The sequence below is a fragment of the Oncorhynchus mykiss genome, chromosome 15 (genome assembly GCF_013265735.2).
Source record: "Oncorhynchus mykiss isolate Arlee chromosome 15, USDA_OmykA_1.1, whole genome shotgun sequence".
NCBI classification, from domain to species: Eukaryota; Metazoa; Chordata; class Actinopteri; order Salmoniformes; family Salmonidae; genus Oncorhynchus; species Oncorhynchus mykiss.
Genome location: NC_048579.1, coordinates 13,745,210 through 13,760,065, shown reverse-complemented (window position 1 = coordinate 13,760,065; position 14,856 = coordinate 13,745,210). Strand labels below are relative to the sequence as shown.

Genomic DNA, 14,856 nt, shown 5'->3' with positions numbered 1-14,856 from the left:
CTGACAGTTGTGGCTGCTTTGTGTGATGTATTGTTGCCTCTACCTTCTTGCTCTTTGTGCTGGTGTCTGTGCCCAATAATGTTTGTACCATGTTTTGTGCTGCTACCATGTTGTGTTGCTACCATGTTGTTGTTATGTTATGTTGCTACCATGCTGTGTTGTCAGGTGTTGCTGCCTTGCTATTTTGTTGTCTTAGGTCTCTCTTTATGTAGTGCTGTGTTGTCTCTTGTCATGATGGTGTTTTGTCCTACATTTATATTGTATTTATTTGTTATTTTTAATCCCAGGCCCCTGTCCCCGCAGGAGGCCTTTTGCCATTTGGTGGGGGTCATTGTAAATAAGAATTTGTTCTTAACCGACTTTCCTAGATAAATCAAGGTTCAATAAAAAAAGACAGAAATCTGTGGTCCTATTCCACCTCAGACACACTGTGTAGTCCCAGTCGGCCACTAGGTGGTGCTAAGAGGTTAGACTCTCAGCTCTGCTATATATCACTTCAGAACACTACTGTATGCTTCGATCAAGGGCGAATTTGTTGTGTAATTCTACACAGTTTGACATTACTTATTATGCCTCTCTTGAGGGGTATTTTAAGGGGTATATGGAGGGGTATTTTAAGGGGTATATGGAGGGGTATTTTAAGGGGTATATGGAGGGGTATTTTAAGGGGTATATGGAGGGGTATTTTAAGGGGTATATGGAGGGGTATATGGAGGGGTATTTTAAGGGGTATATGGAGGGGTATTTTAAGGGGTATATGGAGGGGTATTTTAAGGGGTATATGGAGGGGTATTTTAAGGGGTATATGGAGGGGTATTTTAAGGGGTATATGGAGGGGTATTTTAAGGGGTATATGGAGGGGTATTTTAAGGGGTATATGGAGGGGTATTTTAAGGGGTATATGGAGGGGTATTTTAAGGGGTATATGGAGGGGTATTTTAAGGGGTATATGGAGGGGTATATGGAGGGGTATTTTAAGGGGTATATGGAGGGGTATTTTAAGGGGTATATGGAAGGGTATTTGGAGGGGTATATGGATGGGTATTTTAAGGGGTAAATGGAGGGGTATTTTAAGGGGTATATGGAGGGGTATATGGAGGGGTATTTTAAGGGGTATATGTAGGGGTATTTTAAGGGGTATATGGAGGGGTATTTTGAAAAAACAGTATACATGGGAGGGTATGTGGAAGGATGCTGCAGCTTTAAAGTTACTGTCCAGTTAAAATCTCACTTTCAAAAGTTAATATTCTGTTAACTCAAACCCAAATAATGTCGTTGACTCATCCTTTTCTCATATTTGTGGCCGAAGCGTAAATTGGAAGAAAAAAAACACTTCAAAAACCCAACCTCAAACAGACCGTTTAGAAAATGCCTGGTATTTCCTCACAGAGGATGATGTCATCCTCCTGAGGGGGATGAGCTGGCCAATCAGCGGTCTACTCACATGAATATTTATATTGACCATTATATGCCAACACCATAAATGCTTCCTCATAACATACTTAATTTACATTTTTTAGAAGGAAAACCATTTCACTCATATTGTAATTAATTGTAGGTCATATTTCATAGAAATCTGTAAACACTGAACAGTTACTTTAAAGCTAATTTCCTGCAATTCTACACATTTTGCCATTGCTTATGACGTGTTCACATTTTTGTTTGAATTTAAAGTAATTATTGGGGGGGACGAATATACACCTGTTCTGAATATTGGGGGTGGGGGGGCATGTTTCCCCGTGGCAATTCCGTCTCTGTCTTAGATCAGTGTAACCACATGTATGAACAACATTAGCACAACAACAGACTGTATTTTAATGAAATTCTATCAATTTAAAACACAACAAAATAATCTTAAGGACCAGACAGACAAAAAATAAGCAGAAAAATGAAGTATGCTGATAGAGGATCTTGGGAGGAGGATGCAGGAGATGGTGAGGAGGGGAGGGGGATGCAGGAGATGGTGAGGAGGCGTGTTTACAGTGGAGAGGGTTCCAGTCATGGTCAAACATGTCTTCTTTGCTTTTTCATCACATTCAAATCTAGAGAGAGACAGAAAGATAAGACTGTGTGTGTGTGTGTGTGTGTGTGTGTGTGTGTGTGTGTGTGTGTGTGTGTGTGTGTGTGTGTGTGTGTACAAGAATAGTAACGAACCAAAATTTGACCAACTGGGGACATTTTGTTAGTCCCCACGAGGTCAAATGCTATCTGTAGGGGGTTTAAGAGTTAAGGTTAGAATTAGTGTTAGGGTTAGAATTACATTAAGGGTTAGGGTTAGAATTACATTAAGGGTTAGGGTTAGAATTACATTAAGGGTTAAGATCTAGGGTTAGGGTTAGGATCTAGGGTTAGGGTTAGGAGCTAGGGTAGGGTTAGGATCTAGGGTTAGGGTTAGGAGCTAGGGTTAGGGTTAGAATTACGTTTAGGGTTAGGGTTAGAATTATGTTTAGGGTGTTAGGTTTAGGGTTAGGATCTAGGGTTAGGGGCTAGGGTTAGGGTTAGAATTACATTAAGGGTTAGGAGCTAGTGTTAGGTTTAGGGTTAGGAGCTAGGGTTAGGGGCTAGGGTTAGAATTACATTAAGGGTTAGGAGCTAGTGTTAGGTTTAGGGTTAGGAGCTAGGGTTAGGGTTAGAATTACATTAAGGGTTAGGGTTAGGAGCTAGTGTTTGGTTTATGGTTAAGGTTAGAATTAGTGTTAGGGTTAGAATTACGTTAAGGGTTAGGATCTAGGAGCTAATGTTAAGTTTAGGGTTTAAGGTTAGGATTAGAGTACAGGTTAGTGTTAGGTTTAGGTTTAGAGTTAGGGTAACTAACATTTTGAATGGGACTGAATTCTGCATCCCCACAAGATTAGGTGTACAAGACTGTGTGTGTGTGTGTGTGTGTTTGTGTGAAAGTTAGCTCCTTACATTGCTTTCTTTTGTTGACCCAGGGTGCTTTGGGATCAGAGCAGATCTTCCCTCCTTTCACTGTGTAGAAGCTGAAACAAAACAGAGAATATTACTACTAATGTATCAAATTAAATTGTATTGTTCACATACACATATTTAGCAGATGTTATATCGGGTTTAGAGAAATGCTTGTGTTCCTTGCTCTAACAGTGCAATAGTATCTCACTATTCACAACAATACACACAAATCTAAAAGTTAAAGAAAGGAATTAAGAAATATAGAAATATTAGGATGTGCAATGTCGGAGTGGCAATGACTAAAATAGATTAGAATATATTACAGTATATGCATATGAAATGAGTAAAGCAGTATGTAAACATGATTAAAGTGACTAGTGTTCCATTATTAAAATGACCAGTGATTCCATGTTTATGTACATAGGGCAGCAGCCTCTAAGGTGCAGGGTTGAGTAATCGGGTGGTAGGTGGCAAGTGATGGCTGTTTAAAAGTCTGATGGCCTTTTTTCAGTCTCTCGGTCCCAACTTTGATGCACCTGTACTGACCTCGCCTTCTGGATGGTAGCGGGATGAACAGACCATGGCTTGGGTGGTTGATGTCCTTGATCATCTTTTTTGCCTTCCTGTGACAACGGCTGCAGTAGATGTCCTGGTGGGCAGGCAGTGTGCTCCCGATGATGCGTTTGGCAGACCCCACCACCCTCTGGAGAGCCCTGCGCTTGCGGGCAGTGCAGTTGCTGTACCAGGTGGTTATACAGCCCGACAGGATGCTCTCAATTGTGCATCTGTAAAAGTTTGTGAGGCTCTTAGGGACCAAGGCACTGTTGCGCCTTCTTCACCACCCTGTAGGTATGGGTAGACGATTTCAGATTGTCAGTGATGTGTACGCCGAGAAATCTTTCCACCTTTTCCACTGCAGTCCCGTCGATGTGGATAGGAGCGTGCTCACTCTGCTGTTTTCTGAAGTCTACGATCATCTCCTTCGTTTTGTTGACATCGAGGGAAAGGTAATTTACCTGACACCACTATGCCAGGGCCCTCACCTCCTCCCTGTGGGCTGTCTCCTCGTTGTTGGTAATCAGGCCTACTGATGTTGTAGTCTGCAAACTTGATGATTGAGTTGGAGGCGTGCATGGCCTGAAAGTCATGGGTGAACAGGGAGTGCAGGAGATGGCTGAGTATGCAGCCTTGTGGGAACCCTGTGTTGAGAATCAGCAAAGTGGAGGTGTTGTTTCCTACCTTCACCACCTGCGGACAGCCCGTCAGGAAGTCCAGGACCAAGTTGCACCGGGTCGGGTTCAGACCCAGAGCCCCGAGCTTAATGATGAGCTTGGAGGGTCCTATGTTGTTGAAAGATGAGCTATTGTCAATGAACAGCATTCTTACATAGGTATTCCTCTTGTCCAGATGGGATAGGGCAGTGTGATGGCGATTGCATCGTCTGTGGATCTATTGGGGCACGAAGCAAATTGAAGTGGGTCTTGGGTGTCAGTTAAGGTAGAGGTGATGTGATCCTTTACTAGCCTCTCAAAGCACTTAATGCAATGAGTGCTACAAGGCGATAGTCATTGAGTTCAGTTACCTTTGCTTTCTTGGGTACAGGAACAATGGTGGACATCTTGAAGCAAGTGGGGACAGCCGATTGGGATAGGGAGAGATTGAATATGTTTGTAAACACTCCAGCCAGCTGCTCTGCGCATGCTCTGAGGAGGCAGCTTGGGATGCCATCTGGGCTGGCAGCCTTGTGAGGGTTAACACACTTGAATGTCTTACTCACGTTGGCCACGGAGAACAAGAGCCCACAGTCCTTGGGAGCGGGAGGTAGTACTGTGTTATCCACAAAGCTGGCGAAGAAGGTGTTTGGCTTGTCCGGGAGCAAGACGTCGGTGTCTGTGACGTGGCTGGTTTTACCTTTGTAATCCGTGATTGTCTGTAGACTCTGCCACATATGTCTCGTGTCTGAGCCATTGAATTGTGACTCCACTTTGTCTCTGAACTGACGTTTTGCCTGTTTAATTGCTTTACGGAAGGAATAACTACACTGTTTGCATCCAACCATATTCCCAGTCACCTTGCCATGGGGTGGTTCGCGCTTTCAGTTTTCCACAAATGTTGCTGTCTATCCACTGTTTCTGGATTGGGTAGGTTTTAATGGTCACAGCGGGAACAACATCGCCAATGCACTTCCTGGCAAACTCAGTCACCGTGTCAGTGTACACTACCGGTCAAAAGTTACAGAACACCAACTCATTCAAGGGTTTTTCTTTATTTGTATCATTTTCTACATTGTAGAATAATAGTGAAGACATCAAAACTACGAAATAACACACATGGAATCATGTAGAAACCAAAAAAGTGTTAAATAAATCTAAATATACTCTATATTTGAGATTCTTCAAATAGCCACCCTTTGCCTTGATGACAGCATTGCACACTCTTGGTATTCTCTCAACCAGCTTCATGAGGGAGTCACCTGGAATGCATTTCAATTAACAGGTGTGCCTTCTTAAAAGTTCATTTGTGGCATTTCTTTCCTTCTTAATGCGTTTGAGCCAATCAGTTGTGTTGTGAAAAGGTAGAGGGGTATACAGAACATAGCCCTTTTGGTAAAATACCAAGTACATATTATAGCAAGAACAGCTCAAATAAGCAAAGAGAAACCGCAGTCCATCATTACTTTAAGACATGAAGGTCAGTCAATGCAGAAAAATTCAAGAACTTTGAAAGTTTCTTCAAGTGAAGTTGCAAAAACCATCAAGCGCTATCATGAAACTGGCTCTCATGAGGACCGACACAGGAAAGGAAGACCCAGAGTTACCTCTGCTGCAGAGGATAAGTTCATTAGAATTACCAGCCTCAGAAATTGCAGCCCAAATAAATGCTTCACAGAGTTCAAGTAACAGTCACATCTCAACTTTAACTGTTCAGAGGAGACTGTGTGAATCAGGCCTTCATGGTTGAAGGACACCAATAATAATAAGAGACTTGGTTGGGCCAAGAAACACGAGCAATGGACATTAGACCGGTGGAAATTTGTGTTTTGGTCTGGAGTCCAAATTTGAGATTTTTGGTTCCAACCGCTGTGTCTTTGTGAGATGGGTTGTGGGTGAACGGATGATCTCCGCATGTGTATTTCCCACCGTGAAGCATGAAGGCGGAGGTGTTATGCCATTGGGGTGCTTTGCTGGTGACACTGTGATTTATTTCGAATTTAAGGCACACTTAACCAGCATGACTACCACAGAATTCTGCAGCAATACGCCATCTCATCTGGTTTACGCTTAGTGGGATAATCATTTGTTTTTCAACTGGACAATGACCCAACACACCTCTAGGCTGTGTAGGGGCTATTTGACCAAGAAGGAGAGTGATGGAGTGCTGCATCAGATGACCTGGCCTCCACAATCCCTCGACCTCAACCAAATTGAGATGGCTTGGGATGAGTCAGACTGCAGAGTGAAGAAAAAGCAGCCAACAACTGCTCAGCATATGTGGGAACTCCTTCAAGACTGTTGGAAAAGCATTCTTGGTGAAGCTGGTTGAGAGAATGCCAAGAGTGTGCAAAGCTGTCATCAAGACAAAGGGTGACTATTTGAAGAATCTAAAATCTAAAAATATACTTTTTCACACTTTTTTGGTTACTTCATGATTCCATATGTGTTATTTCATAGTTTTCATATCTTCACTATTATTCTACAATGTAGATAATGGTAAAAAAAAAAACATTAAGAAAAACCCTTGAATGTGTAGGTGTTCTAAAACGTTTTACCGGTAGTGTATGTATCAATGTTATTCTCGGAGGCTACCAAACATATCTTGAAGCTTGGATTCCAATTGGTCAGACCAGCGTTGAATAGACTTTAGCACAGCTACTTCCTGTTTGAGTTTCTGCGTATAGGAAGGGAGGAGCAAAATTAAGTTGTGATCTGATTTGCCCAAGGGAGGGGGGGGCTTGCAGCCATCCTGGAAGGGTGAGTAGCAGTGATCAAGTGTTTTAGCAGCGTGAGTTCTACAGTCAATGTGTTGGTAGAACTTTGGTAGTGTTTTCCTCAAATCTGCTTTGTTACAACCCCCAGCTACAATAAATGTGGCCTCAGGATATGTGGTTTGCACAAAGTCCAGTGTAGTTCCTTGATGGCCATCGTGGTATCGGCTTGAGAGGGAATATACATGGATCTGACTAAAACTAAAAATAATTATCTTGGGAGGTAATACGGTCGGAATTTGATTGTGAGGTATTCTAGGTCGGATGAACTCAAGGACTTGAGTTTCAGTACGTTACCACAATCATACCATGAGAAGTTAATCATAATGTCACGCCCTGACCTTAGAGCGTTTTATGTCTCTATTTTGGTTTGGTCAGGGTGTGATTTGGGTGGGCATTCTATGTTCATTTTTCTATGATTTTGTATTTCTTTGTTTTGGCTGGGTATGGTTCTCAATCAGGGACAGCTGTCTATCGTTGTCTCTGATTGGGAACCATACTTAGGTAGCTTTTTCCCACATGGTTTTTGTGGGTACTTGTTTTCTGTTTAGTGTTTTGCACCCGACAGGAAAGTTTCAGTTTCATTTATTCACTTTGTCATTTTTGTTTCAGTTCGGGTTTAATAAAATGTCATGAACACTTACCACACTGTGCTTCGGTCCGATTCCTCCTCTTCAGAAGACGACATCCGTTACACATAAAACATACACCACCGAGTTAAACGTGTGTGTGTGTGTGTTTGAGACTTACACGATGGCATCAACACAGGGTGGCATGGCGTTTTGGATGTGGAATCCTTGCAGTCTAAATTTGATGTGAGAGTCAGACACTCTTGTGCAGCAACTTGTGGTTACCTTAGTTGGCCGACGATCTGATAGTTAAAAGGGAAGAAAGGAAGTGACAGGGAAAGGGAGACAGAGAAAGACAGAAATAAAATATTTAGACAGGCAGCCCAATTCTGTTCTTTTGTTTTTACTAATTGGTATTTTGATCAATCAGATCAGCTCTGAAAAAGATCTGATGTGAAAGAGATCTGATGTGATTGGTCAAAAGACCATTTAGTGGTTAAAATAAATGAGAATGGGCTGCCTGTGTAAACGCAGCCTCTGATCTCTAAACCATAAATATGATGTGTTTTTAGTTTGTATTTATTATGGATCCCCATTAGCTCTTCCTGGGGTCCAGCAAAATTAAGGCAGTTTATACAATTTCAAAAACATTACAATACATTCACAGATTTGTGTGCCCTCAGGCCCATACTCCCCCCTACCACATATCTACAGTACTAAATCCATGTGTATGTATAGTGCGTATGTTATCGTGTGTGTGTGTATGCATGTGTCTGTGCCAATGTTTGTGTTGCTTCACAGTCCCCCGCTGTTCCATAAGGTTTTTTTTATCTGTTTTTTAAATCTAATTTTACTGTTGGCATGAGTTACTTGATGTGGAATAGAGTTCCATGTAGTCATGGCTCTATGTAGTACTGTGTGCCTCCCATAGTCTGTTCTGGACTTGGGGACTGTGTAGAGACCTCTTGTGTCATGTCTTGTGGGGTATGCATGGGTGTCCGAGCTGTGTGCCAGTAGTTTAGACAGACAGCTCGGTGCATTCAACAATACCTCTCATAAATAAAAGTAGCGATGAAGTCAATCTCTCCTCCACTTTCAGCCATGAGAGATTGACATGCATATTATTAATATTAGCTCTCTGTGTATATCCAAGGGCCAGCCGTGCTGCCCTATTCTGCGCCAATTGCAATTTTCCTAAGTCCTTTTTTTGTGGCACCTGACCACACGACTGAACAGTAGAGGGTGCGACAAAACTAGGGCCTGTAGGACCTTCCTCGTTGATAGTGTTGTTAAGAAGGCAGAGCATCATTTTATTATAGACAGACTTCTCCCCATCTGAGCTACTACAGCATTAATATGTTTTGACCATAACAGTTTCCAATCTAGGGTGTCATGACATTGGCCTCTTTGGGTATAGCAAGCCCCATCCCCCTCTCCCTGTCTCCCCCTTGCCTCCTTCAACTAGGTTGCTGTGGTCAGAGAGACGTCGTAAATTCCTGAAGATCTCCTCATGGACACACAGTATAAGAGGCAGAGTAAAATTTCATAGAGGACAAAGGAATTCCTTCCACCTCACAGAACTTGAGGTACGAACAAATTTCATGTTTCGGAGAAAGTATAAAAGATCGGTGAAGAATCCAGCTACGAACTGGTCCGTTTGTCACAACTTGGGGAAGCTCATGGGAGACAGTGTGGCCACATTACCATAACGCTGTTTATATAATAGCCTCAGATATGAGGTTTACATCTAATTGTTGTATAAGATGAATGAGTGAGGATGATACTGTTTGTATAATTGTGTAATATTATTTTGGACTGTTTAATGAAGGAAAATGCAATTCCCTTTTGATTTGAACTAAATCAGAGGACCGCCCCTGAGCCCAGTTAGGGTCAGACGTCCTGGGACTGCCCTTTTTCGGCCCTTCCGAATAAAACCCCAACTCGGGTTTTCGATCAGCAGACCGAGCTTACCTCAATTACGAGATGGCTAAAGGTTGCAGACCATGTTTTTCTCCATTAGGGGAGACAAAGGTTGTAGACCATTGATGAATATTTTACCATACCACGTGGTTAAAGTCTTAGACTATCGATACAGACAGAATAAGAACAAGTCTTTGATATTAATTACTAGTCTGCAGCTAGGAATTCGGTATCATTGAACGCAAAGAACGACAACCGCCAAAACGTCCATTCTATAACGAAACGAATGAATGTCACTCTGAACTATCCACTATAACCACGACAGAGAGAGGGAGAGAGATGTACAATTCTACAAAATAAATTAACTTTTCACCAGCGATCAAGATGACACACTGAGCGTAAATATATATATTGATTGCAATTGTTCCCAAATGAGTGAGCGTTCATGTGTAAAGGATTAGCATTTCAATTGTTATAATTATCACTCTGTAGTGATTTCTTAGTCGACCCCCTTTTGTCAAACAAGCTGCCATGCCGGTTTAGCCCACTAGGGGCACATTCTCACTTCATGTAACCACATGTACCTTGTATGTTTGTTTATGCATTTCTGTGAATTACTTAGTTAGTAATAAATCAATTATTTAAGACAATTGATGTATGGATGACTCATAGTGAAGACTGGGTTCGTGCAGTTTACGACGTTTGGAATGAGACTAACGTGAGGTAAAGTAAATAATTCATTAATTCGAAGACTAATTGATCAGGTAAATTATCTGAAAAGTTATTTTAGGAAATTATAACTTTGTAATCTGAATATTTTTCCTTGATGCCCCGACTTCCTAGTTAATTAGTTAAGTGATTAAGTGGTTAAGGTTATTTAATCAGTTGATCGCGTAATAACTAATTACAGAGAATCGTTGATCAAATCTATCAGTCTTCAGTTAATGATGGTAAAGACACGACAAGGGATACTCCAAGCAGTTTAGTCATCTCAACTTGCTCAATTTCCACATGATTTATTACAAGATTTACTTGAGGTTTAAGGTTTAGTGAGTATTTTGTTCCAAATACGATGCTTTTAGTTTTAGAAATATTTAGGGCTAACATATTCCTTGCCACCCACTCTGAAACTAACAGCAGCTCTTTGTTGAGTGTTGCAGTCATTTCAGTCGCTGTAGTAGCTGACGTGTATAGTGTTGAGTCATCCACGTACATAGACACTCTGGCTTTATTCAAAGTTAGTGGCATGTCGTTTGTAAAAATAGAAAAAAAACAAGGGGCATAAACAGCTACGCTGGGGAATTCCTGATTCTAACTGGATTATATTTGAGAGGCTTCCATTTTAAAGAGCACCCTCTGTGTTCTGTTAGATAAGTAACTCTTTGTCCACATTATAGCAGCGGGTGTAAAGCCATCATAACACATACATTTTTCCAGCAGCAGACTATGATCGATAATGTCAAAAGCTGCACTGAAGTCTAACAAGACAGCCCCCACAATCATTTCATCATAAATTTCTCTCAGCCAATCATCAGTCATTTGTGTAAGTGCTGTGCTTGTTGAGTGTCCTTCCCTATAAGCATGCTGAAATTCTGTTGTTAATGTTAACTGTGAAGTAGCATTGTCAAACACCATTTTTTTCAGAAGTTTACTAAGGGTTGGTAACATGCTGATTTGTTGGCTATTTGAGCCAGTAAATTAGGTTTTACTATTCTTGGGTAGCGGAATGTCTTTAGCTCCCCTCCAGGCCTGAGGGCACACGCTCTCTAGTAGGCTTAAATTGAAGATGTGGCATATTGTCTGTTATTATCTTCAGTAATTTTCCATCCAGATTGTCAGATCCCGGTGGCTTGTCATTGTTGATAGACAACAATCATTTTTTCACCTCTTCCACACTTAACTTAACCACACTTGACTTAACGAATTCAAAAGTACAATTATTGTCTTTCATAATTTTGTCCGATATACTTGGATGTGTAGTGTCAGCGTTTGTTGCTGGCATGTCATCCCTAAGTTTGCTAATCTTGCCAATGAAAAAGTAATTAAAGAAGTTGGCAATATCAGTGGGTTTTGTGATGAACGAGTCATCTGAGTCAATGAATGAAAGAGCTGAGTTGGCTTTTTTCCCCAAAATGTAATTGAAGGTGCCCCAAAGCTTTTTACTATAATTCTTTATATCATTTCTCTTTGTTTCATAGTGTAGTTCCTTTTTCTTTTTCTTTAGTTTAGTCACATGATTTCTTAAATTTGCAGTACATTTGCCAATCAGTTGGGCTGCTAGACTTATCTGCCATACCTTTCGCCTCATCCCTCTCAGCCATACAATTTTTCAATTCCTCATCAAACCAAGGGGATTTAACAGTTTTTACAGTCATTTTCTTAATGGATGTGTGCTTATTAGTAATTGGAATAAGTAGTTTCATAAATGTGTCAAGTGCAGGGTCTGGTTGCTCCTCAATACACACCACAGACCTGCAAATTTTCTTTATATCATCAACATATGAACACAACTGTATGTTCACATATGAACACACTATTGTATGACCTCTTATACACTACATTAGGCCCAGCCTTTGGAACTTTGGTTTTCCTAGATATGGCTGTTATATTGTGATCACTACATCCTATGGATTTGGATACTGTTTTAAAGCAAATATCAGCAGTGTCAGTAAAGATGTGATCAATACATGTTGATGATTTATTTCCTGTGCTGTTTGTAACTACCCTGGTAGGTTTACTGACAACCTGATCCAGGTTGCAGCCACTGGTTACAGTTTGAAGTTTTTTCCTGAGTGGGCAGCTTGATGAGAGCCAGTCAATATTTAAATCACCCAGAAAATATACCTCTGTTGATATCACATACATTATCAAGCATTTCACACATATTATCCAGATACTGTCTGTTTGCTCTTGGTGGTCTATAGCAGCTTCCCACCAGAATGGGCTTTAGGTGAGGCAGATGAACCTGTAGTCATATTACTTCAACAGTATTTAACATAACATCGTCTCTAAGCTTTACAGGAATGTGGTTCTGAATATAGACCGTAACACCTCCTCTGTTGGCATTTCTGTCTTTTCTGTAGATGTTATAAACATGTATTGCTACCACTGTAACATCAAATGTATTATCTAAGTGAGTTTCAGAGATAGTCAGTCTGTTACAAGCAAGTTATTGACTTCATGGACCTTGTTTCCTAGGCTACATATGTTAATATGGGCTATTTTTAGCAATTTTCTGGGTTGTTTGATTGTTTTTAATGCTTTACTGGGAAGCTTATCAGAGGTAGACTTACTCATGTTATTTACATTGGAGATGATCGTGCAGGGTGAGCTGCATAAAGCTGAGACACTGACGGGAAACCATGTGACCTGGCCTATCTCAGAGGTGTCAGAGGTCTACTGAAGATGCAGTATATTCAAACGGTTAGTTATCATTCCCCCATGTAAAACTAAACAGTTAAAAGTATTTTAAATGCATAGAGAACTGTGGTTCCTGGACCACTCTGGATCCAAGAGGTCTGAGTTGTAGGAGGTCTGTCGAAAGCCTGCCAATTACAGTAACTCAATGGAAACTTTAACCAAATTGTAACATTTTCTGCATTTTAATGTGAGTGTATATAGCATAATATAGATATTATATATTCATATATAGTTATAGAATGTATACAATATAATGTGGTAATCAATCACTACATCATCAATCAATCATCCAATGAATTAATCAATCAGTGAATCAGTACTCACAGTTAGCAGACACAGAGGTGAGGTACACACACATGGTGATCAGGAGGGCCAGAGAGAGGGTCCTGGATTCGAACACGGACATGCTGGCTGACTGACTGACTGGCTGGCTGACTGACTAATTGACTGGCTTACTAACTGGCTGGACGGATGGACAGATTGATGTACCGACTGTTCGACAGACCAACAGAGACAGATAGCTACTCTGCTAGGCACTAAACTACGGAGACGGGTCGGAGGTCTACTGATTGGTCTGGTAACCGTGGCGATGAGTCTGTCTGGAAGGCAGGGGAAGTGTCAGGTTTTGTATCTCACTGTGGGTTACATTCACAGCATGAGTGGCAAGTCCCACCTTGCTTTGTTCATGTGTGTGTCATTGTACAATGTGGTCAGTATTGGTAATGGTAAATTCACACCTCCGCCCCTCTCTCTCTCCCTTTCTGTCTTTATTTCACCCCCTACTACCTCACTTGACAAACCACCAACACTCCAACCCCCTGCAGCAGTCTTTCTGAGAAGGATGGATTAATTAAAGGTACACACACACACACACACACTAAAACGTGGGAACAACTGATGCTGCAAATGCATGGTGGTTTTTTCTGTGTCCCGTGATGTCAGACTGACGACACCAAATAACATCATTTTATTTTCTGTTTCAGTTCCAGCAAAGTTTCATAGATTTCCTGATGTTTACACCTAAGTTGAATAAATAAGCATAAAATGAAATTCTTAAAGCTGCAATATGTAACTTTATGAGTGACCAGACCAAATTCACATAGAAAAGGAGTTATAGATCTGTCATTCTCATTGAAAGCAAGTCTAAGAGGTAGTAAATCTGTTCTATGAGTGCTATTTCAATGCTTCCAGTTCTTAAGTTTCGTTTTTGAGTCTTTTACTTTTGGTTTTGTACACCAGCTTCAAACAGCTGAAAAGACAGTATTCTTGGTTATTGAAAATATATTTCACAGCGGTTTAGATGGTACAATGATTCTCTACACTATTGCTTGCACTATTGTCACAATGCGCAGTGTGGTAAGTGTTCATGACATTTTATTAAACCCTAACTGAAACAAAAATGACAAAGCGAATAAATGAAACTGAAACAGACCTGTCAGGTGCAAAACACTAAACAGAAAACAACTACTCACAAAAACCATGTGGGAAAAAGCTACTTAAGTATGGTTCCCAATCAGAGACAATGATAGACAGCTGTCCCTGATTGAGAACCATACCCGGCCAAAACAAAGAAATACAAAAACATAGAAAAAAGAACATAGAATTCCCACCCAAATTACACCCTGACCAAACCAAAATAGAGACCTAAAAAGCTCTCTAAGGTCAAACAAACTGAAATTACGCAAACTATTAGAATTTTACCAATCAGGAAGTGGTGGAGCGATTTCTGCATATTGCAAGTTTAAAATAACATTGATTAAAAAAAAAAAAAATACAAAGTAAATGTGTAAGTAAATAAATACATTTATTAAATAACATTGATAACTTGCCAGGGTAGCCTAGTGGTTAGAGTGGTGGACTAGTAACCGGAAGGTTGCAAGTTCAAACCCCTGAGCTGACAAGGTACAAATCTGTCGTTCTGCTCCTGAACAGGCAGTTCACTGTCCACTGTTCCTATATAATAAAAAAAATTGACATGATGAAGTACTTGAATAAATTAATAAATAAACACATGAGATACTGGTTTAAAATATAATTCATAATAACTATAAC

At 40.7% G+C, this 14,856-nt stretch overlaps 1 non-coding gene across 1 annotated transcript; it reads right to left on the bottom strand.

Moving 5' to 3' along the window:
- Nucleotides 1–1,799: 1,799 nt before the first annotated feature.
- On the bottom strand, nucleotides 1,800–13,730 carry LOC110490824. Its single transcript, XR_005036303.1, has 4 exons — nucleotides 13,129–13,730; nucleotides 7,646–7,766; nucleotides 2,911–2,981; nucleotides 1,800–2,042 (listed from the first exon to the last, which is right to left on the bottom strand). It is a non-coding gene; the product is annotated as an uncharacterized LOC110490824 (transcript).
- Between the last annotated feature and the right edge of the window lie 1,126 nt (nucleotides 13,731–14,856).